The following is a 24,842-nucleotide window of genomic DNA, read 5'->3' on the forward strand; positions in this document are numbered from 1 at the left end:
TTCCTTTGCCTGCAAACAAAAAGAATATGAAAGTTTCTTAACCAAAAACTTTGCTCCACGCTGACCTTCCCCCGCGGCTAGGCCCCGGCAACTAATTGAGACCCCGGCTTCTGCTGAATAGTAGGCCGCAACTACCCGCAGCTCTCACAGTACTTGTGCTGGGCGGGGAAGTCACCCAGAGAGCCTCTGCACATACATCCATGTACTCCAGAAAATGGGCATCAAATTGTGAGTACAACAAATCTTGGTTTGCCGTTTTCTTTCCTTTTCCAACACCATGTTAACTGTTAACGAATGGAGGCACTCAATTGGTGATAATTAATCTTGCGTTTAATGGATAAAGCTGCTCAACACGACATGTTTCGGGGGTCCCCCCATCTGAGGAAGGGGGGGGGAGGGGACTCCAAAACATATTGTATTGAGCAGCTTTATGCATTAAACGCAAGATTAATTATCGCCAATTGAGTGCCTACTTCATTGGTTGTCTGGTTTCCTGTATGTGGAGGTGGTGACCCACAGAAGGACTGTGCACCGGCGGACCAGGCTGTAGCCCTGGGTGAGTCACAGTGCTGGGGTACATTGGTTTCTGATACACAATGTTGCATGCGCCCTCTTTCAATAGTCTCTTTCTGCTCTTGTAGTCCTGCCCATATTGCAGATCACTTTCACGCCACATAAGATATACAGTAACAGGTAATAAGCTGTCAAATGGGGAATTCACATTTTTGAAATGTGTTTGTTCTGTTGCATCGCAATACACGATTTATTTAGCAAAGCCAGTGGTGTGCCGCCTCTACATTTCCTTGGATTGATGTATAGTATGACTGGAGTGTTCAAGCTGGAAAGCCTCCAATAGGGTTCCCACATGAACAAGCAGCGGGCAGGAGTTGTAGATGTGCTATACTGGATAGAGTAGCAGGTGCCCACAAATGAATTTGTGTTCTCAGTGCTCTGCACTGTACTGCGAGACTAATTGACTTGAGGAAGCGGCTTACGCTTTGAAACGCCTAAGCAGGGCCGGATTTACAGCTCAGGAGCCTATAGGCACAGAAGTTCTAGCGCCCTAAGCTCCGCCCCTCTGCTAAGGCCACACACCCCAAGTCACACCTCTTTTCTTAGGAAATAAAACCTATGCAAGATAATGCAGATATTACCTTAGACAAGCAGAGCACCAAGACAAGACCAGCACCAAACATATCCCCATATTACCTACCATTGTCATGTCTATGTAGTGTAGGTATCATTGTCTAGGGTCAATTTAGGGATAGCCAATTCACTTTTCTGTATGTATTTGGCATGTAGGAGGAAACCCACGTAGACACAGGGAGAACATACAAACTCCATGCAGATAGTGCTCTGGCTGGGATTCGAACCGGGGACCCAGCACTGAAAGGCGAAAGTTCTAGAGGGTGGCGCATGAAAGACTGGCCAAGCTGCCTGTCTTGAACATGGATATACAGGCAAATACTGGCTGGCCTGTCCTCCTCATGTGCCTCTTGCTCTATCCCTGCTGTGTCCTCTGCGGCTTTACTGAAGCCTGTGTCACCTGCATTTATGTATGAAAATGTTACCCATACAGCAGCAAATACAGGCAACACATGCTTTAATAAAACTGGGCACACATAGCAGGGACTGATCAAGAGGTGCACAAGGACTGGTTAGCACCTATCTGTAAACCTGCACATGTGACAGGTAAAAGGCCAGGCTTTCGTGCGCCACCCTGTATATAGCTAGCTCTTGGCCTAGAGAATACAGAGTACACTCACAAAGAAAGGCACTTGTAAAAAGAAAAAAAAAAAGGTGTGCGGGATGAACCCAATGGTACGGTGGCCTAGAGATTAATGTAATGTCTCGATCAGGGCAATGACCAGTAAAAACGTCGCTGATAAAATAGCGAGCAGTGGGGTTGCCAGCTATAAAAAGTGTGGCTACAAATGGTAAACCTGGCACCCGTTATATTGGGCGACGGCTGGTGCCATTTTTATCAGTCCTAACCGTGGCAATTTACATTAATCTGTAAGGCACCCTTTTTACCAGATCTGACACCCCCCCCCCTCCACAAAGCATAACTCCAGTGCCCCTCCCAAAACAACCCCTGCAAAAACCATTCCATACCCCCACCACCACCACATAAAGCATGTTTAAAAAAACACGCTGCAGATGCAACACACACACACACTTCAGATTAAATACACACAGTACACACACACACACTGCAGATGCAAAAAACACACACACACTGCAGATGCTAAACACACACACACTGCAGATGCTAAACACACACACACTGCAGATGCTAAACACACACACACTGCAGATGCTAAACACACACACACTGCAGATGCTAAACACACACACACACTGCAGATGCTAAACACACACACACTGCAGATGCTAAACACACACACACACTGCAGATGCTAAACACACACACACACACTGCAGATGCTAAACACACACACACACACTGCAGATGCTAAACACACACACACACACACTGCAGATGCTAAACACACACACACACACACTGCAGATGCTAAACACACACACACACACTGCAGATGCTAAACACACACACACACACTGCAGATGCTAAACACACACACACACACACTGCAGATGCTAAACACACACACACACACACTGCAGATGCTAAACACACACACACACACACTGCAGATGCTAAACACACACACACACACTGCAGATGCTAAACACACACACACACACTGCAGATGCTAAACACACACACACACACACTGCAGATGCTAAACACACACACACACACTGCAGATGCTAAACACACACACACACACTGCATGCGCTAAACACACACACACACACTGCAGATGCTAAACACACACACACTGCAGATGCTAAACACACACACACTGCAGATGCTAAACACACACACACTGCAGATGCTAAACACACACACACTGCAGATGCTAAACACACACACACTGCAGATGCAATTCACACACACACTGCAGATGCAATTCACACACACACTGCAGATGCAATTCACACACACACACACACACACACACACACACACACACACACACACACACACACACACACACACACACACACACACACACACACACACACACACCAGATGCAATACACACACACACACACACACACACACTCTGCAGATGCTAAACACACACACACTGCAGATGCTAAACACACACACACACCAGATGCAATTCACACACACACACACACACCAGATGCAATTCACACACACACACACACCAGATGCAATACACACACACACCAGATGCAATACACACACACACACACACACACACACACACACACACTGCAGATGCAATTCACACACACACACTGCAGATGCAATTCACACACACACACTGCAGATGCAATTCACACACTGCAGATGCAATTCACACACACACACACACACACACACACACACACACACACACACACACACACACACACACACACACACACACACACCAGATGCAATACACACACACACACACACTGCAGATGCAAAACACACACTACAGAGGCAAAACACACACAGAGTACACACCCACACAGTTACACACACATGATGCAGATGCAATGTATACACACAGAGTATACAGCCACACAGTTACACACACAGGCTGCAGATGCAATGCATACACACACACAGAGTACACACCCACACAGTTACACACACAGGCTGCAGATGCAATGCATACACACAGTACACACCCACACAGTTACACACACAGGCTGCAGATGCAATGCATACACACAGAGTACACACCCACACAGTTACACACACAGGCTGCAGATGCAATGCATACACACAGAGTACACACCCACACAGTTACACACACAGGCTGCAGATGCAATGCATACACACAGAGTACACACCCACACAGTTACACACACAGGCTGCAGATGCAATGCATACACACAGAGTACACACCCACACAGTTACACACACAGGCTGCAGATGCAATGCATACACACAGAGTACACACCCACACAGTTACACACACAGGCTGCAGATGCAATGCATACACACAGAGTACACACCCACACAGTTACACACACAGGCTGCAGATGCAATGCATACACACAGAGTACACACCCACACAGTTACACACACAGGCTGCAGATGCAATGCATACACAATACACATACACACAGTTACACACACACAGGCTGCAGATGCAATGCATACACAATACACATACACACAGTTACACACACAGGCTGCAGATGCAATGCATACACAATACACATACACAGTTACACACACAGGCTGCAGATGCAATGCATACACACAGAGTACACACCCACACAGTTACACACACAGGCTGCAGATGCAATGCATACACACAGAGTACACACCCACACAGTTACACACACAGGCTGCAGATGCAATGCATACACACAGAGTACACACCCACACAGTTACACACACAGGCTGCAGATGCAATGCAAACAGAGTACAGACCCACACAGGCTGCAGATGCAATGTATAACACACACACACACACACACACACACACACACACACACACACACACACACACACACACACACACACGGGGAAATAAGTTACCACAGCCTGTGTTGTTACATGTAGGATTATATCACTCTCTCAGGTGGGGACCTGTACCACAAGTCTCTGCACATTTGTTTTTTTAATCACAATGCTTGCTTGCATGGAGCAAGCGAGTTTGCAAGAGGAAAGCACCACAACATAAAAAGACCTAGAGAAGAGAGATACACGGTGGGACCCCTTAGAGAGCTAAACAGAGCCTGGAATGTCACACCCGCACGACGTAAAGTTATAAATTACTATCTCCCAGCTGCACAGGTCATTACATTCCCCCGGAAGCACAGGGGTTACTGATGTGATACAGACTCACTCCTCCGATCACATTTGTAGCTGCCACTGCCTGCCAGTGGCTGGGCAGAAGAACTGAGCTGTCTCAACTAACCTCACAGCGCTCTCTTCAGCTTCAGCTCTCTGGCGTGGACGGGGTTGTGGGGGCGGGCCTTGCTTATTTTTCATTGGTTGAAGGGAGGCGCTGGCAATAAATAAAAGTTATTCATTGGAGAGAGGGACAGACGAGGGAGGTGTCTGATGCTTCCTCTGCTGCGGCCACCCAGGGACAAGTCTGCCTGTAATCGCTATGAGCAGACGGAGCGCAGGCTACTAAGAACTGTCACGGACAGAGCAAACTGTGACTGGCAATCCTGACCTGTGGGGGGCGCCTCTCCCGCATAACGGCGCCTGTAGGCACGTGCCTAGAGTGCCTTATGGGAAATCCGGCCCTGCGCCTAAGTGCTGAATAAAAGTCTATACCTTTTTGTCATAAAGTTCTTCAAGCCTCCTTATTAAGGTAGGATCAGTCCTTTTTATGTACTTTTATGATTTATTACTTCGCAGTTCCACACTGAGCTCTGCAGTACTTTCCATCCTTTGGGCGCCTCCTGCTGGTCTATCCAGTTTCCCTCTGTTACCCTACTTCGGTAGGGGACTCAACCCACAACCTGGCTGTGGCATGAACTTCTTTTATTGAAGCAGCAGTTGGTAGATCCTTTCTAAAGGCCAAGTGGGGATGGTACCTCACCTAAGAGGGCTCCCGGGCATATGTTTAATAAAGCCGTAAGATAAAATAGGCACAGCTTTCAGCAAACTTAAAGAGAACCCGAGGTGGGGTTCTAAGAATGGAATCTGCGCTCAGAGGCGGAGTCTGCTTATATTGCCCAGCCTCTGTTGCTATTTCAACCCCCCCCCCCCCCCCCAAGTTCCCCTGCACTCCGCTCTCCCCCATAAATAACAGCCGCGCTGCCGACATGCAGCGTGTCACAGCGGGCTGTGTTTGCTTTTGTCCCGTCACTCTCTGCAGCTTCCCCGCCTCCTGCATAGCGCCGCTCCCCGCCCACGTCCCTTTCCTCCAATCAGCGGGGAGGGAAGGGATGCAGGCGGGAACCGGAGCTCTGCAGGAGGCGGGGGAGCAATGAGACTGACAGGACAAAGGTAAACACAGCCCGCACAGCGCGGCTGTGATTTATGGGGGAGAGCGGAGCGCAGGGGGAACATAGGGGGGATTGAAATAGCAACAGAGGCTGGGCAATATAAGCAGACTCCGCCTCTGAGCGCAGATTTCATTCTTAGAACCCCACCTCTGGTTCTCTTTAACCTCCTTGGCGGTAACCCCGAACGTAGTTCGGGGTAAGCCGCCGGAGGGTGCCGCTCAGGCCCTGCTGGGCCGATTTGTTTAATTTTTTTTTTTGCTGGACGCAGCTAGCACTTTGCTAGCTGCGCCAGCACACTGATCGCCGCCGCCCCGCGCACGATCGCCGCTATCCGTTGCGCCGCACAGCCCCCCCCCCCAGACCCCGTGCGCTGCCTGGCCAATCAGTGCCAGGCAGCGCCGAGGGGTGGCCCGGGACTCCCAATGACGTCCCGACGTCGGTGACGTCATCCCGCCCCGTCGCCATGGCGAACGGGATTCTTTGAACGGGATTTCCTGATCGGAGATCGCCGAAGGCGATCGAAGAGGGCGGGGGGATGCCGCTGAGTAGCGGCTATCATGTAGCGAGCCCTGGGCTCGCTACATGATATAGGGGAAAAAAAATTTTTAAAAAACTGCTGCGCTCCCTCCTGGCAGATTTTTTTATACCGCCAGGAGGGTTAAAGAGGAATTGTCGCAAAAATCTTAAAATTTAAAAACACATACAAATAGGAAGTACATTTCTTTCAGAGTAAAATGAGCCATACATTACTTTTCTCCTATGTTGCTGTCACTTACTGTAGGTAGTAGAAATCTGACATTATCGACGGGTTTTGGAGTAGCCCATCTCTTTGTGGGGGATTCTCAGCATGGCATTTAGCCTCTATAATAAAACCCTACTGTCTCTGCATCCCATGTCCCTGTGTGTGTCCCACATGCGCTTTGCGCAAGTGTAGGGACACAGAAACATTGAGGGACAGTGACGGGCGGTGAGCGATGATGGGCGAAGGGGCGGATGGGCGCGCAGCGGGCGCATGCGCAGTGACAGACCTAGCCCGTTTTTAAACGGGCTTAGGTCCACTAGTTCTTTCTAAAGACATTCCCTGAAAAAGATTATACAAAGATGCTGGCCAGCCTCCCTGCACACTTTTTTGGCAGTTGGACAGAGCAACTGCCATTCACTAAGTGCTTTTAAAAATAAAAAGCACGGTACAGAAACTTTTTTGCTACTTTAACTACCTAACAACCGCGTCACGCCAATGGGCGTGAACACGGCAGCCCTAGGACCGCCTAACGCCGATCGGCGTCAAGTCCTGGAACTGTAGTTCTCCAGGGAATGGCAGCGCGCATGCGCGATCGTTCCCTGCCCGTTCACAGTGCCAAGCTCCGTGATTAGCCTGCTAGCCGCCGATCGCGGCTAGCAGACTATTTGTAAACGAAAGGGGAAAGAAATCCCCTTTGTTTACATTAGTACAGAGCTGCAGTCTCCGGCAGTGCTGTACGAGATCGGCGATCCCCGGCTGGGGATCACCATCCTCTCATAGGCTGATGCCTATGAGAGGAGGAGAACAGGACGGATCGCCGTCCTGTTCAATCAAATAGGCGGAGGGGAGGGAGGAAGGGGAGGGAGGGGGACAGAGCGAGAGAGAGCCTCTATGAGGCAGAAAAAAAAATAATAAGTGACAGCGGCGATCGGACCCCTCCGGCAGCATGTCCCCTTATGGACAAAAATAGGAGGTGAGTCCGATCGCCATGCTTCTTAGCTGGGCTGTGCAAGAGGCTGAAAAGTCTGCACAGCCCAGTGCTGCAAAAATGAGCCTGGTCTTTAGGGGGGTTAAACACTGCGGTCGTCAAGTGGTTAAAAATAAAGAAAACCCTGAGAAACCCCCATGAGAAGATGGGCTAGTCCAAAATCTGTCGGTAATGTCAGATTTCTACTACTAACTCTAAGTGACAGCAACATAGGAGAAAAGTAATTTATGGCTCATTTTACTCTGGAAGAAATGTACTTCTTATTTGTATAGGTTTACATGTATTTAAAATTTTAAGATTTTCGCGACATAGGTCTTTTAAATATCAGTATTGCACGGATATTTAAAACGAAACACTGTCCCGTAGTCACCTGCGGTAAATACACTGTCCCGTAGTCACCTGCGGTAAATACACTGTCCCGTAGTCACCTGCGGTAAATACACTGTCCCGCAGTCACCTGCGGTAAATACACTGTCCCGCAGTCACCTGCGGTAAATACACTGTCCCGCAGTCACCTGCGGTAAATACACTGTCCCGCAGTCACCTGCGGTAAATACACTGTCCCGCAGTCACCTGCGGTAAATACACTGTCCCGCAGTCACCTGCGGTAAATACACTGTCCCGCAGTCACCTGCGGTAAATACACTGTCCCGCAGTCACCTGCGGTAAATACACTGTCCCGCAGTCACCTGCGGTAAATACACTGTCCCGCAGTCACCTGCGGTAAATACACTGTCCCGTAGTCACCTGCGGTAAATACACTGTCCCGTAGTCACCTGCGGTAAATACACTGTCCCGTAGTCACCTGCGGTAAATACACTGTCCCGTAGTCACCTGCGGTAAATACACTGTCCCGTAGTCACCTGCGGTAAATACACTGTCCCGTAGTCACCTGCGGTAAATACACTGTCCCGTGGTCACCTGCGGTAAATACACTGTCCCGTGGTCACGTGCGGTAAATACACTGTCCCGTAGTCACTTGCGATAAATACACTGTCCCGTAGTCACCTGCGGTAAATACACTGTCCCGTAGTCACATGCGGTAAATACACTGTCCCGTAGTCACCTGCGGTAAATACACTGTCCCGTAGTCACCTGCGGTAAATACACTGTCCCGTAGTCACCTGCGGTAAATACACTGTCCCGTAGTCACCTGCGGTAAATACACTGTCCCGTAGTCACCTGCGGTAAATACACTGTCCCGTAGTCACCTGCGGTAAATACACTGTCCCGTAGTCACTTGCTGTAAATACACTGTCCCGTAGTCACCTGCGGTAAATACACTGTCCCGTGGTCACCTGCGGTAAATACACTGTCCCGTAGTCACCTGCGGTAAATACACTGTCCCGTAGTCACCTGCGGTAAATACACTGTCCCGTAGTCACCTGCGGTAAATACACTGTCCCGTAGTCACTTGCTGTAAATACACTGTCCCGTAGTCACCTGCGGTAAATACACTGTCCCGTAGTCACCTGCGGTAAATACACTGTCCCGTAGTCACCTGCGGTATATACACTGTCCCGTAGTCACTTGCGGTAAATACACTGTTCCGTAGTCACCTGCGGTATATACACTGTCCCGTAGTCACCTGCGGTAAATACACTGTCCCGTAGTCACTTAAATAAATTGTAACACAACAAATCAGCATGCGCCCGATGTAATCTAGTTATTTACCATTTTATACACTGCGCTCACAATAAAAGACCTTATTTTTCAGCGGCTATTACCAGTTTACCATTATGTAAATACAACATTAATTAATGATGCACACAGGTATAAGTCATTGAAAAATAAGTGCTATTAATCAGGGATGTGGAGTCGGTACAAAGATCCTGCGACTCCGAAAGTTAGGATTCCATCGGCTCCTCAACTCAGACTCCTCTAATTTGTATATTACAATCTTGTTGAATGAATGTATGTAACATAAAATGCATCTCACCTGCCAACGCTTAGGAATTTTAAAAGACAACTGAAGTGAGAGGGATATGGTGGCTGCCATTTTATTTCCTTTTAACCACTTGACACCTGAGGCATTTTTCCTCTTGTGGACCAGAGCAATTTTCACCTGTCAGCGCTCCTCCCTTTCTTTTACCAATAACTTAATCACTACTAATCACAGCGTAATGATCTATATCTTGTTTTTCTTGCCACCAATTAGGCTTTCTTTGGGTGTACAGTATGCCAAGAATTATTTTATCCTAAATGCATTTTAACATGAATAATAAGAAAATAAAATTATAAAATGCATTATTTTTCTGTTTTTGACCATTATAGTGTTAAAATAAAACATTCTACTGTGGATAAAAGCCACACATTTTATGTGCCCTTTTGTCCCGGTTATTGCAACGTTCAAAAAATTTCCCTAGTACAATGTATGGCACCAATATTTCATTTGGAAATAAAGGTGCATTTTTTTCAATTTTGCGTCCATCACTAATTACAAGCCCATAAATTAAAAATTAATAGTAATATACTGCCTTGACATAAATTTTTAAAAAGTTCAGTCCCTAAGGTAACTACTTATATTTTTTTTTTTTTGATGAAATTTTTTTTCCCCCTTTTATAAATAAAAAAAAAAGTTTGGGTATTATGGGAGGGTGTGGGAGGGAAATAGTTAATTATATCAGTCAGTGTGGGGATTTTTATTAAATAAAATGCAATTTTGGTGCAATATACTATTTGGCCACAAGATGTCCTCAGTCGTCATTTCCGATTCACGTACGTAAGCACGTGAATCGGAAGTAATCCGTGGCTGTGTAACACAGGAAGATACAATGAATGCCGGCGTCTCGTAGACGCTGGTATTCATTGAATCGGGGACTTAGATTTATGAATGGGACCTGCGGTCCCATTCATTAACTTCCCCTCTAAGCGGCGGTAACGGCGGTGCGCGCGCACGCGCGCACGGGAGCGAGCGGCGGCTGCATGCCGCTGCAGACTTGTTTTCACGGCCCTGCTGCATCCTGTCTTTTTTAAAGGGCCGTGAATATACTGCACGGCATGCAGCAAGTAGTTAAACAATACTAGTTACCTGGCTATCCAGCTGATCTTCTGCCTCTAATACTTTTAGTCATAGAGTTAGGCCTCGTTCACCTCCACACCTCTCATTGACTGTTCTCTAACTGCCTTCTCTCCACTCTCTGAACACTCTCTTTCCTCTAAAATTGCCAAAGCTAATCTAACCACCTGTTCTTTGGATCCTATTCCCTCCCATTTCATTCCGCAGCTATCCTCATCTCTCTTGCCTGCACTAACAACGCTATTTAACCTCTCCCTCTCTACTGGCATCTTTCCGTCCCCACTCAAAAAAGCTGTTGTGACACCACTACTTAAAAAACCCTCTCTAGATCCTACCACACTTGCCAACTACCGCCCAGTGTCACTTCTCCCATTTGCATCCAAACTACTTGAACGCCATATACATGCAGAATTAAGCCATTATTTATCTGCTAACTCCCTACTTGATCCGTTCCAGTCTGGCTTTCGCTCTAACCACTCCACGGAAACAGCCCTTACCAAAGTGGCCAATGACCTTCTTACAGCCAAATCCAAAGGTCAATTTTCCATACTCATCCTTCTTGACCTGTCATCAGCATTTGATACTGTCGACCACACCTTACTCCTACAAATACTTTCAAATGTCGGAATAAAGGGCCTTGCTCTCACATGGTTATCTTCCTACCTCTCTGGAAGGTCCTTCACAGTCTCCTACTCAGATCAGATCTCTTCTCCTCATGCTTTGTCTGTCGGGGTTCCCCAAGGCTCTGTCCTTGGTCCCCTCCTCTTTTCCATCTACATGCATGGTCTTGGTGATTTAATCAACTCATTCGGGTTTCAATACCACCTCTATGCAGACGATACACAACTGTACCTCTCTGCCCCAGACCTTAACTCCCTCCTTAAACGTGTTCCTGACTGCTTGTCTGCTATATCCTCCTTCATGTCCTCTCGCTTCCTAAAACTTAACATGAGTAAAACGGAACTAATAATTTTTCCACCGTCTCTGTCCACCTCCCTGCCTGAAGTAACAATAAATGTTAATAACACTCCCATAACTTCAGTTCCCAAAGCTCGGTGCTTGGGGGTGATATTCGATTCATCTCTCTCTTTTATTCCTCATGTTCACTCCATAACCAGCTCCTGCCATCTCCAACTCAAAAACATATCTCACATCCGTCCCTTTCTCACTCAAGACACAACTAAAATGTTAATACATGCTTTCATAATTTCTCGTCTGGACTACTGCAACGTACTACTTTGTGGACTACCGTCTAACAAACTGGCCCCACTCCAGTCAGTACTGAACTCAGCTGCTCGTCTCATTCATCTCTCTTCTCGATCTTCCTCTGCCGACCCTCTTTGTCAAGCTCTTCACTGGCTGCCAATTAACCAGAGGATTCAGTTCAAACTCCTAACCCTAACCTACAAAGCTCTCCACGATCTCTCCCCACGGTACATATCCTCATTAATCTCCAGATACAAACCCAATCGCAATCTCAGATCGGCACATGATCTTCTGTTGTCCTCCTCTAGAATCAACTCCTCACATTCACGTTTACAAGACTTCGCACGCGCTTCACCCCTCCTCTGGAATGCCCTCCCACAACACATCCGTCACTCGCCAACCTTTGCTACCTTTAAACGCTCTCTAAAAACACACTTGTTCCGACAAGCATATGCTCTACCTTAGGCCACTTCCCTTTGTACTAAGACCAAATTGCACTCCTACTAGGTATCCTAAAACACAAAGCCTCTATATATTTGCTGCATACTACCCCTCCTCTTGTTTCCCCCCATTCCCTTTAGATTGTAAGCTCGCAAGGGCAGGGCTCTCTCCCCCTTTTGTGTCTTGGTAACCATTATACATTTTATTCATCATGTTAATTTTATCACTGTCATTACCAATTCTATAATTTGTATTTTGTATCATTCTTTGTATTTTGTCACTAATTATGTATCTTGTATATTGGTGTACACCATTGTCTGTATTATTATGTACCCCATGTTTGTTTCTTACTTTGTACAGCGCCACGGAATATGTTGGCGCTTTATAAATCAATAATAATAATAATAATAATAATACTCGTTCCGTGCGCATTTGGAAGCGTGTGTGACGTGATAACATGCAAGAACGGCAGAAGGGTATAGACAGCCCTTCTGCTGTTCACATCAATGTGCTGCACAGCAGTACGATGCGCTGGCATACTGCTGCATGCATTCTGCCTGCAAGCACAGAGCTGACCCATTCACTGTCAATGGATGAAAAGCAGAAATCCGAGAGCCCAATATAGTGTAGTATGTATTGGAGAATGGGTGAGAAAATATGAAACGGAAGTATTATACTTACAAACCTGGGTTACCTCCAAGGTAACCACTGAATAAGCAGGTGGGGAGAACAAGCCTGTCCCCACTCAGGACTACGACGTCACTCTCTGTGGATAGAGGAAAAGGAGGGTGTGGCACCCTTCCACCAAGGGTGTATATCTTGATATATAGAGAGATGTACAGAGGCGCCATAAGGGTAAAAATCACTAAAACCGTTTAAAATGTTAGGGTGGCGGTGGTGGACCTGCCAGCCCCAAAACAGACACAACTGCTGTTGATTGAAGTAGAACACAATTTACTCACATACTCCTAAGACAAGTGGCCAGTTCTGGAGGTGTGTTTAGCTTCTAAGGGCAACAATGGTTAATTTGCATATATTCAGCAGTGTTGCTCTGGGAGACATCTCAAGCTCACTCCAACCTGAATTATCGCTAATTCTTTCTGTTTTAAGAAAACAAACACTTGTTTTCCTTAGTATTTTAGTAAGGGGGCTTTTAGGACCATTGAAGCCCCTCACACACTTCAAAGAGTTCTAGTTCACCATGAGCTTGCTGGTTAATCTGTACCTCTCTGTGTTACAAGCTCCACTCCATAGAGCCAAATTAATCCATGCCATGCACTAATGAGGATCAAACAATCCAAAACAGTCTGTATGCATGTTGGATTATTATGGCTCTGTACTAATTAACAAGCACATTAAAGGAAAACTTAAGTCAACTATAAAAAATGAGATTTACTCACCTGGGGCATCCCTCAGCCCCCAGCAGCCAATCGGTGCCTCGCAGCCCCGCTCTGACGCTCCAGGACCCGCCGGCGAACACTGCCGGTTTGGCTGTCACCGGCCGACAGGCATGGGAACGCGAGTGATTCTTCGCGTTCCCAGCCTGTATATCGCCCCCTATGCTGCTATTGCGACCAGCTGGCCGCAATAGCAGCATAGGGGGCGATATACAGGCTGGGAACGCGAAGAATCACTCGCGTTCCCATGCCTATCGGCCGGTGACGGCAAAAACGGAAGTGTTCGCCGGCGGGTGCAGGAGCATCTGAGCAGGGCTGCGAGGGCACCGATCGGCTGCTGGGGGCTGAGGGGAGCCCCGGGTGAGTAAATCTCATTTTTTATAGTTCACTTAAGTTTTCCTTTAACACATCATTGCATTCCAGCGGTTCTGGAGGTGTGTTTAGCTTCTAAGGGCAACAATGGTTCATTTGCAAATATTCAGCAGTGATGCACTGGGAGACATCTCAAGCTCACTCCAACCTGAATTATCGCAAATTCTTTCTGTTTTAAGAAAGCAAACTTTTGTTTTCCTGTGTAACAAACTAAACCTGAGACAGATACAAGTTTTATAAATACCTGGGGCTTCTTTCATCCCCCTTCAGGCTAATCAGTCCCTTGCTGTCCTTCTCCGCCACCTGGATCTTCTGGTATGGGTCCAGGCACTTGAGCCAAATCGGGCACACACTCCACCGCCAGGAACGTACTACACCTGCGCAGCACTATTGCGCAGGTGCAGAATGCTCCTGGCTGTGGGAGTGGCTCGCGGCCGGACTTTGCTGACTGGCTGAATTACCGCCACTCATAGCAGAAGATTCAGGTGGTGGAAGATGACAGCGAGACACTGATTAGCCTGAAAGGGCCTGGAGGAAGCCCAAGGGATGTATAAAAAAAAAACTTTTATTTTCATCCGTCTCAGGTACCCTTTAATTCGTAGTCACCAAACCAAATTTTAACTACATATCAAATTATTTGATTTCATGAGCAAAATGAGTGCATACATTTGCATAAACCAGCATCAGCGCAGAATTATTTCCATCTCATTGACCATCTCTATTAGTGACACAGCTACATATCAGGCTTTATTCTTACAGTATAGATGTGATTTAGTATATATAAGAGATTCCTGTGTACACATCATATATACAGTCACAATCAGATATGTTTATCTGCCTTTACAAGTACGGGAGCTGCCTTATTAAAGCAGCACAAGTAACTATTCTTGATTTCATGGTAGTTATTTCATTTTTGTACACCAAGCACAGCTATTACTACAGTATATATATATATATATATATATATATATATATATATATATATATATATATATATATATATATATATATATATATATATATATATATATATATATATATATATATATATATATAAAAATAATTTATGATGACTATTATCTGAGAAAGATAAAACAAAGATGAAACATTTTGTCATATTTTCTGTTTTAATTACAGTTTAAATTCATTAGGAGTCGGAGCATTTTTTCCTAACTCCGACTCCAGGTACCCAAAAATTGCTCCGACTCCTCGACTCCGAATCCACAGCCCTGCTATGAATATGAGCAGAATTGCATGCAGCTCCATGATACACTCTTGCATGCGCTCCATATTATCTAGTTATATGCCGTTTTAAGTTGTCTCCTAGCTCATAGACTGCGCTCACATTAATAGCCCTTACTTTTTAACGGATATTACCAGTCTATCGTTATTTAAAGTGAATGGGAACCGCATTTAAAAAAAAAAAAAAAGACAGATACTTACCCAAGGAGAGGGAAGGTTTTGGGTCGTATAGAGCCTTCCCGCTCCTCTCCTGGTCCCCTCGTTCCGGTGCTGGCTCGCCCGGTAGCAGTATTTGACTAAATTAGTCAAATACTGCTTTACCGGCCGAAGGAGGCTTCAGAACTCTTCAGGGAGCCCAAGTGCTCCTGAAGAAAGGCGGCCCTGTACTGCGCCTGCGCAAGCACGCTCTCTTGCACGCTCACGCCTGTGCAGTATGGAGCCGCAGGCCTTCGGGAGGACGTGGCTCCCAAAGACTTACAAATACCCTTTCGACGGGGGATTGAAATGGGGGGGAGCCAGCACAGGATAGAGAGCACAGAGAGAGGAGACAGAAGGCTCTATATGACCCAGAGCCTTCCCTCTCCTTAGGTAAGTATTTGCTTCATTTTTTTTGAAATGCGGTTCCCATTCACTTTAAAGAGAACCTTAACTGAAAAGGATATGGATTTTTCCTTTTTAAAAAAATAATACCAGTTGCCCGACTCTCCTGCTGATCCTGTGTCTCTAATACTTTAAACTACAGCCCCTCAACAAGCATGCAGATCAGGTGCTCTGACTGAAGTCAGACTGGATTAGCTGCATGCTTGTTTCAGGTGTGTGATTCAGCCACTACTGCAGCCACAGAGGTCAGCAGGACTGCCAGGCAACTGGTATTGTTTAAACGGTAACATCCATATCCTTATCAGTTTAAGTTCCCTTTAATGTTGTATATATATGTTACGGCCAGTACCCGAAGTTTGGCCACTTCTAGTTCTGGCCGGCTACTTCGGGTTCTGGCCGGCCAATGTGCGAAGTGGCAGCTGCGGCCAATGTGAGAAATGGATTGATTCCTTTGACATTAAGGTATCTTCTGGCCGCAGCGCAACGGCCAAACGTATAACAACTTAGTTAATTTAATGCAATTAAGCTGGCGGCAATGTAACAATTCAAGCCGCCGGCTTTTTCTCTGCCTCTCCCCTCTCCCCGCCTCTCTCGCTCTCCTATGGGTAGCCGGCGGGGACACGCGTGTCCCCTCCAGAGTCGTTCGTCGCGGCAGGCTTCCCTGCCGTTCTTGCAGAGCGGGTGCTGGCAGAAGCAATGTCTGCAGCCTCCCCGCTCTGCTTTCCTGGTGCGACGAACGACTCCCGGGGAGACGCATGTCCCCGCTGGAGAAGGAGAGAGACGCGGAGGGGGGGGATGAGAGAGGCAGACCAAAAGCCGGCGGCTTGAATTGTTACATTGCCGCCGACTTAATTGCATTAAATTAACTAAGTTGTTATACGTTTGGCCGCTGCGCTGCGGCCAGAAGATACCTTAATGTCACAGGAATCAATCCATTTCTCACATTGGCCGCAGCGCAGCGGACACTTCGCACATTGGCCAGCCAGAACCCGAAGTGGCCGGCCAGAACTAGAAGTGGCCAAACTTTGGGTTCTGGCCGTAACATATATAAATACAACACTAAATAATGACACAGGTGTTAGTCATTGGGAAATAAGTGCTATTAAAGAGAGCAAAGTCTATCAGCTATGAGACAACATAAAGTGATAAACCAGCAGGAGCATGCTGAATTGTAATTGGTAGGTATAGTAAACAAAAAGCCGTTTGTTTGTAAAATTTCAGTCTTTAATACAGATTTTTTTTTTCATTTAACAATACTCTCATACAGAACCCTGTGCCCAATCATAAAAGCTATGCCTGATCCCTGCTATGAGCGCACACTACGTTATCAATGTCCTCGATGTGTCACTCACCATACTTCCTTTTCCACACCTATCTTAATTCTAACGATAGATACGGTAGTTACACACACACACACTATACACACACACTACACACACTACACGTTTGCAAAAGTATTCGGCCCCCTTGAAGTCTTCCACATTTTGTCACATTACTGCCACAAACATGAATCAATTTAATTGGAATTCCACGTGAAAGACCAATACAAAGTGGTGTACATGTGAGAAGTGGAATGAAAATCATACATGATTCCAAACATTTTTTTCCTTTAAAACTGCAAAGTGGGGTGTGCGTAATTATTCAGCCCCCAGAGTCAATACTTTGTAGAACCACCTTTTGCTGCAATTACAGCTGCCAGTCTTTTAGGGTATGTCTCTACCAGCTTTGCACATCTAGAGACTGAAATCCTTGCCCAGTCTTCTTTGCAAAACAGCTCCAGCTCAGTCAGATTAGATGGACAGCGTTTGTGAACAGCAGTTTTCAGATCTTGCCACAGATTCTCGATTGGATTTAGATCTGGACTTCGACTGGGCCATTCTAACACATCAATATGTTTTGTTTTAAACCATTCCATTGTTGCCCTGGCTTTATGTTTAGGGTCGTTGTCCTGCTGGAAGGTGAACCTCCGCCCCAGTCTCAAGTCTTTTGCCATCTCCAAGAGGTTTTCTTCCAAGTTTGCCCTGTATTTGGCTCCATCCATCTTCCCATCAACTCTGACCAGCTTCCCTGTCCCTGCTGAAGAGAAGCACTCCCAGAGCATGATGCTGCCACCACCATATTTGACAGTGGGGCTGGTGTGTTCAGAGTGATGTGCAGTGTTAGTTTTACGCCACACATAGCGTTTTGCATTTTGGCCAGAAAGTTTAGTTTTGGTCTCATCTGACCAGAGCACCTTCTTCTACGTTTGCTGTGTCCCCCACATGGCTTGTGGCAAACTGCAAACGGGACTTCTTATGCTTTTCTGTTAACAATGGCCTTCTTCTTGCCACTCTTCCATAAAGGCCAGGCAGTGCGTGACTAATAGTTGTCCTATGGACAGATTCCCCCACCTGAGCTGTAGATCTCTGCAGCTCATCCAGAGTCACCATGGGCCTCTTGACTGCATTTCTGATCAGCGCTCTCCTTGTTGAGCCTGTGAGTTTAGGTGGACGGCCTTGTCTTGGTAGGTTTACAGTTGTGCCATACTCCTTCCATTTCTGAATAATCGCTTGAACAGTGCTCCGTGGGATGTTCAAGGCTTTGAAAATCTTTTTGTAGCCTAAGCCTGCTTTAAATTTCTCAATAACTTTATCCCTGACCTGTCTGGTGTGTTCTTTGGACTTCATGGTGTTGTTGCTCCCAATATTCTCTTAGACAACCTCTGAGGCCGTCACAGAGCAGCTGTATTTGTACTGACATTAGATTACACACAGGTGCCCTCTATTTAGTCGTTGGCACTCATCAGGCAATGTCTATGGGTAACTGACTGCACTCAGACCAAAGGGGGCTGAATAATTATGCACACCCCACTTTGCAGTTATTTCTTTGTAAAAAAATGTTTGGAATCATGTATGATTTTCGTTCCACTTCTCACGTGTACACCACTTTGTATTGGTCTTTCACGTGGAATTTCAATACAATTGATTCATATTTGTGGCAATAATAAGACAAAATGTGGAAACCGTCAAGGGGGCCGAATACTTTTGCAAACCACACGCACGCACGCACATATATATATATATATATATATATATATATATATATATATATATATATATATAAATATTTTTTTTTTATTGTAGAACAGCAGCAATATTAAAATGAAGTGGATTGCGGTTTAAAATAGCCAGGCTATAACAAATAGCCGCAGATGACATGGTGATTACAGGCATAGCCGTGACCTGTGCCCATATTATGCAGTCTGGCCCGTGAAAAGAAGGCGTAGTAGATAATTGCATTATTGGAATATCCGCGCCAGAATTAACTTGCGCTGCTATCAGCGTGACCGCTTCCCGGAGTCGGTGTGCCCTTTATGTCTCCGCTAGCACTGTATCTGTGCTATGGCATAATTGTAATATGCGGGTGGAGCTACACAGGAGGGCGCAGCAGGATCTTGTGTGACCCAATCGGTGGTGTATCCGCCAGCTTCAAGCCTCATGTCTCCGTGCGTGTGACGGGTGACGTAACATAGGAGGTGTAGTTAACAAAATGCTAGAAGACTAGCGCTGCTCAGTTATGTCCTTTAAAATGCAATGGTTTCAGTTGGATTGCTTCCTTCATATCAAACGTACCACTAAAAGGATAGCACTACACAACATACAGAAAGCCAGTGTTAGCAATAGGCATAATGAAGTCCACGTGGATCGTGGATCAATACATTTCCAAACATGTTTAAATGATCCTCATGATGATGGCTGCTTGTACATCATGGATTTTCAAGATTTTTGATACTTAAAGAGAACCCGAGGTGGGATTTACTTATGCTAGTGGGGCACAGAGGCTGGTTGTGCACACTAACACCAGCCTCTGTTGCCCCATGGTGTGCCTCCAAGACCCCCCTGCGCGCCGCTATACCCCCGCAGTGCTGGCGACACACAGCGTGTGACCAGGACAATGTTTACCTCCGCCTGTCTGTTAGCGCCGCTCCCCCGCCTCCTCCGTCGTGTTGCTACCCGCCCGCATCACTTCCCTCTAATCAGCGGGAGGGAAGTGACGCGGGCGGGTAGCGCCGATATGGAGGAGGCGGGGGAGCGGCGCTAACAGACAGGCGAGAGGTAATCATTGTTGCCAGCACTGCGGGGGGTATATCGGCGCGCAGGGGGGTCTTGGAGGCACACCATGGGGCAACAGAGGCTGCTGTTAGTGTGCACAACCAGCATCTGTGGAACAACCAGCATTGGAACTTCTATATTGGAAGACACCTGTAGTGCACAGGTGACTGGAGTCGAGAGCACGTCTGGATCATTTTCCTAGTCCTCCATTGGTGCTTGCCACACACTGCTTTGGCTAAATGATCCTCAGGCCACAATATTCATCCATAAACCCACCACCACACCCGATGTGATCAGACTCACCGGATGGGAAGACATATAAAGCAGGTCTAATCGCACACTGGGAGGATGCTTATGGCCTTCCCCTACCACACTGGCCGAGATGTCGATCAGATCATATGAGATATCCTCTTCAATATATCAGAGCACTTCTACTCCATTACTCATTATGAAACCTCGAGAAAGAATGAAAAGAAACCTTGAGAAAAAGAGTACCACAGTGTAAAACTATTAAAATAACATAATATTGCACTCACAAGTTTCCCGCAGAATCAGCACATCAAGCTTTTTTATATGGGCTCTCCCCCGTGTGCTGGGCACTGGCTGGTTCCATCTCCACCCTTGATCAGCATGCTTACGATTGATGTGTGCGGGGATATCAACACTGCCTCGAGTGTCACACAGCTCTCATTTCCCTGGTGTTTACCATGTCAGCATACGTATGGGCAAAGCCCCACCTCCTTTGCCCTAGTAGGACGTCCTTAGATATTAAATAGCCTAGACTAGCCCCATGCCATCATTCTCTTTTTTGTCCTCGCCTCCAGCAGGATCCTTGGATATTCCCTTACCTCCGCATATATGCGGGCTCCAGCAGTTGGCCTCTAACCATACTTTTCTTAAGCATTATTGTATTGACTTTGCAGCCCTTTCTTCTGTTAATTTTGGGAAAGCTATTATTTCCTCTGCTGTCAGTAATGCTATTTAAGGATGTATTATGTTTTTGTGTGAATTAAATTGGGTGATTAGCAGCATACCCACCCATGGTCTGTCTAGTTATTGCCCATACGTATGCTGACATGGTAAACACCAGGGAATATGGAAAACTGTATACTCACCTTCGGTAGTTTTCCTTTCCTGGTGTTTCCCATGTCAGCATACGGGCCCGCCCTATGCTGTCGGCTCGTTCTAGTTACTTAGAATGATGGCATGGGGCTAGTCTAGGCTATTTAATATCTAAGGACCTCCTACTAGGGCAAAGGAGGTGGGGCTTTGCCCATACGTATGCTGACATGGGAAACACCAGGAAAGGAAAACTACCGAAGGTGAGTATACAGTTTTCCATATTCCACACTAGAGAGGAGTGTTGATGCGGAATAGAAAGCTGTGTGATACACCGAGGCAGTGTTGGTATTCCCGCAAACGTGAATCGTGAGCGCGCCGATCGAGTGTGGAGTGGTGGAGACTGAGCCAGCCGGTGCGCAACAAGCCTCTCAGATTGGCAGCTGACAGGCTGTGAATTCACCACCTGTCAGCTGCTCTCCTGCAACAGCCGGGTGCTAGTTAGTGCTCAGTACCGACATTAGACAAGTGCCCCCCCCCCAATCTGATCGATGCCAGGGCCTGCAGTTCAGCGAGCTGGCAAGGGGACAATGATTTTATTGATTTCACTTTAACAGAAACCTAAACTGATGAAGAAAAAAACGAGATTGACTTACTTAGGGCTTCAACCAGCCCCCCGCAGTCGCCATGTGCCCGCCCCGATACTTAACGGTCCCCTGCCGCGGCTGGGTTTGGATCTTGCCAGTCTATGGCCACTCATCTTTGTACGTGCTCTTGTTGCCGGGAGCGTCCTGTGCAGGCGCAATAGAGATTTTCTCGTAGTGTGCCTGCACAGAATGCTGACAGGAGTGCCGAGGATGTGCATTGGCCAGGGCTGCGCAGGTGCAGTGGCCATCGAATGGCTCAGTTGGCAGAGTCAAACCAGGGCCACGGAGGAGGACCAGAGAATCCTTGAGTACCGGCGAGGGCACAGGGTGACTGCAGGGGGCTGATAGAAGCCCCAGGTAAGTTTAACTTTCTTTTTTCCTACATCAGCAACACTTTAAAGGATCATCAGCCAAATATTTAAAAATGAGGTTTACTCACCTGGGGCTTTCTCCAGCCAACTGTCCCACGCCGACCACTCCTCTCTCCGCCGACGTCCCGGGCTCCACGCACAGTGCAAGAGTTGACCGCGGGGTCGGCCTTACTGCGCCTGCGTGAACCGCCGCTTGCAATTAAGCCCACGTGGTCCGCAACACACTGCGCATAACTACTGCACCTGCCCAGTGCGCGCGGACCATGTGGCCATGATTGACAGCGGCGCTTCGCACAGAAAGGCAGACCGCGGGCCTCTGCACCATGCGGGGAACCCGGGACGGCGGCAGAGAGCGGAACGGTCAACGTGGGACAGTCGGCTGCAAGGGGCTGGAGAAAGCCCCAGGTAAGTAAACCTAATTTTTTACATTATGGCTGACAACTCCTTTGTGTGCTATTTTCACAATTTATGGTGAAATGTTGGAGCACAGACACAGCTCACACAGCAATGCAGCATACACAGCAATGCAGCATACACAGCTCACACAGCAATGCAGCATACACAGCAATGCAGCATACACTCCCTTACATTTCCCAGTTGCACGACACCTCCATCCTCCAGGTAGCAATAATAATAAAGGCAGTGCAGAGTCTAGTGTTGGTGACAGGTTGGGCCTTGGGCTTCATTTACCTACCAGCATGGCACAGCAATAGCAGAGGTCACGTGGCACTGCAGGTGCCATCCTCCGCGGTACACGAGTGGCCCGCGTGCGTCACAATAGCTGCCATGACGTCATACACCGCTTCGCAGACAAAACGGCGGCAGCGACGGAGACAGACGTGTAGCCTCTCTCTCTGCATCTCCGATTGCCATTAGCCAGGAACTCTCTCAGGCCCGACATACATACACCAGCAAGAAGCAGAATACATAGAGCGGCTGTCCTGATAGTAAAGACCCGGGCCTCCCCCTAGCGGCCGGCAGTAGAAATGACACCATATAAGGTAAAATAGAGTTCTGATGCTCGTCCTGGGCTAATAAATGATGTAAGACTGTAAAGAAAAACAAACACAACAGAATTGCCCAATCAGCGACTTTTCTAGGGCAGATATTTGCCCTGAATTGCTGCTTAGGGCACTTTAATGTTACCCTCGAAAAGGGCACACGGGATACCGCGAAAAGCCCCACCCCCTACGCGCGCTAAGCCCCGCCTCTAACATTCGTTAACCTCCCCCCAGGTCATATGCTTGTGCGCGGAGCGGGCTCGCCGGGCTGGGAGCCTGGAGAGGAAAATGAAGGGAATCCTTTTGCTGTGATGGGAGTGTGATGTGGGCAAGAGCACCAGAGCCCCCAGTCTCAGCATACACCGCACATCAGCATACACAGCGCACGTCACCTCCTCCCTCCAGGTAGCTGTGTCTGCAGCCATAATAAAGGCAGCGCAGAGTCTAGTGGTGGTGACAGGCTGGGACTTTCCCTACCAGCATGACACAGCAATAGCAGAGGTCACGTGGCACTGCCATCCTCAGCGGTACACGAGAGGTCCGCGTGCGTCACAATAGCTACCATGACGTCATAATGGCATACACCGTCCTCGCGGAGAGAGCAGCGGCGGAGACAGACGTGTGGCCTCTCTCTGTATCCCCGATAGCCAGGAGCTCTCAGGCCCGACAGCCAGGAGCTCTCAGGCCCGACATGCCCCGGCAGAAGCTCCAGGAACAAGCACTGCAGAGAGCGGCAGTCCTGATAGTAGAGACCCGGAGCTCCCCCTAGTGACCGGTAGTAGAAGTGACACTGTAAGGGAAAATAGATGCGATGTATAGAGATTTATGAGAGTCGGAATTAGTAGAGTTCTGAATGATGTTTATCCTTGGATGATAAATGATGTACTGCCGTGAGGAGCAATTATACATTAACCAATCAGCGTATTTTCTAAAGGTGGCCACACACACCATACAATTTTTTAAATATCTGTTCAATTTAAGAATTGCAATCAATTTTTCTGACTGATTGTAACATTTCAAAAATATGACCAATGTACCACACATCTATGTTCAATTTTTCCAAAATTATGATAAAAATGATTGGAAACTGAGAAAATTGCTTGGGTGTGTATGTTGATAAACTGACTATCTAACACACACCATACAATCTTTAGAAAGATTGAAGAAAAATATCTGGCATTCCAGATCGATACAAATCGAAGAAAACAGGAAGTCTGATCGGATTTTTCAGTCGAATGAAAAAAAGCTTTCAATGTTTTTGGGAGATACGATCGTTTTTAGCGAATTGCCATAAAATCGGATCATTTTAGTGTATCGTGTGTGGCTACCTTAAAGCTCAACACACACCATACAATCTTGGTTGTACAGATTTACCAAATCTATGTAGTATAAGGGCCAACAGATTTAAAATACCTAGTATGATTGATTAGATAAGCTCTTAGGCCACATACAGACATCAGACCATAGTCTTTGGAAAATGAAAGATCACAGACCAATCTTACCACCCTTCCTGTAGTATAAGAGCCATACTCTACACAGTCTTTTCTATGGAGCTGAACTCCACATCAGGAAAAAATCTTTGCAAGATGCTGCACACACAGATGCTGTACAGACACAAAAGATCAGTATCTGCAAAAGA

The 24,842-nt window shown here is 47.0% G+C and overlaps 1 long non-coding RNA gene across 5 annotated transcripts in view; it reads right to left on the bottom strand.

Moving 5' to 3' along the window:
* LOC137518127 (uncharacterized) overlaps positions 1–24,842 on the bottom strand; it is a 123,808-nt gene that overhangs the window by 73,868 nt on the left and 25,098 nt on the right. For 2 of the 5 annotated variants that reach the window (XR_011020743.1, XR_011020744.1), the window contains exon 3: positions 20,429–20,580. This is a non-coding gene — a long non-coding RNA (uncharacterized lncRNA). Of the gene's footprint in view, positions 1–20,428; positions 20,581–22,896; positions 23,350–23,680; positions 23,922–24,842 lie in introns of those variants that run through there. The other 3 variants (XR_011020741.1, XR_011020745.1, XR_011020742.1) reach the window with 3 other exon arrangements.

Source organism: Hyperolius riggenbachi, chromosome 5 (assembly GCF_040937935.1).
Source record: "Hyperolius riggenbachi isolate aHypRig1 chromosome 5, aHypRig1.pri, whole genome shotgun sequence".
Classification (NCBI taxonomy): Eukaryota; Metazoa; Chordata; class Amphibia; order Anura; family Hyperoliidae; genus Hyperolius; species Hyperolius riggenbachi.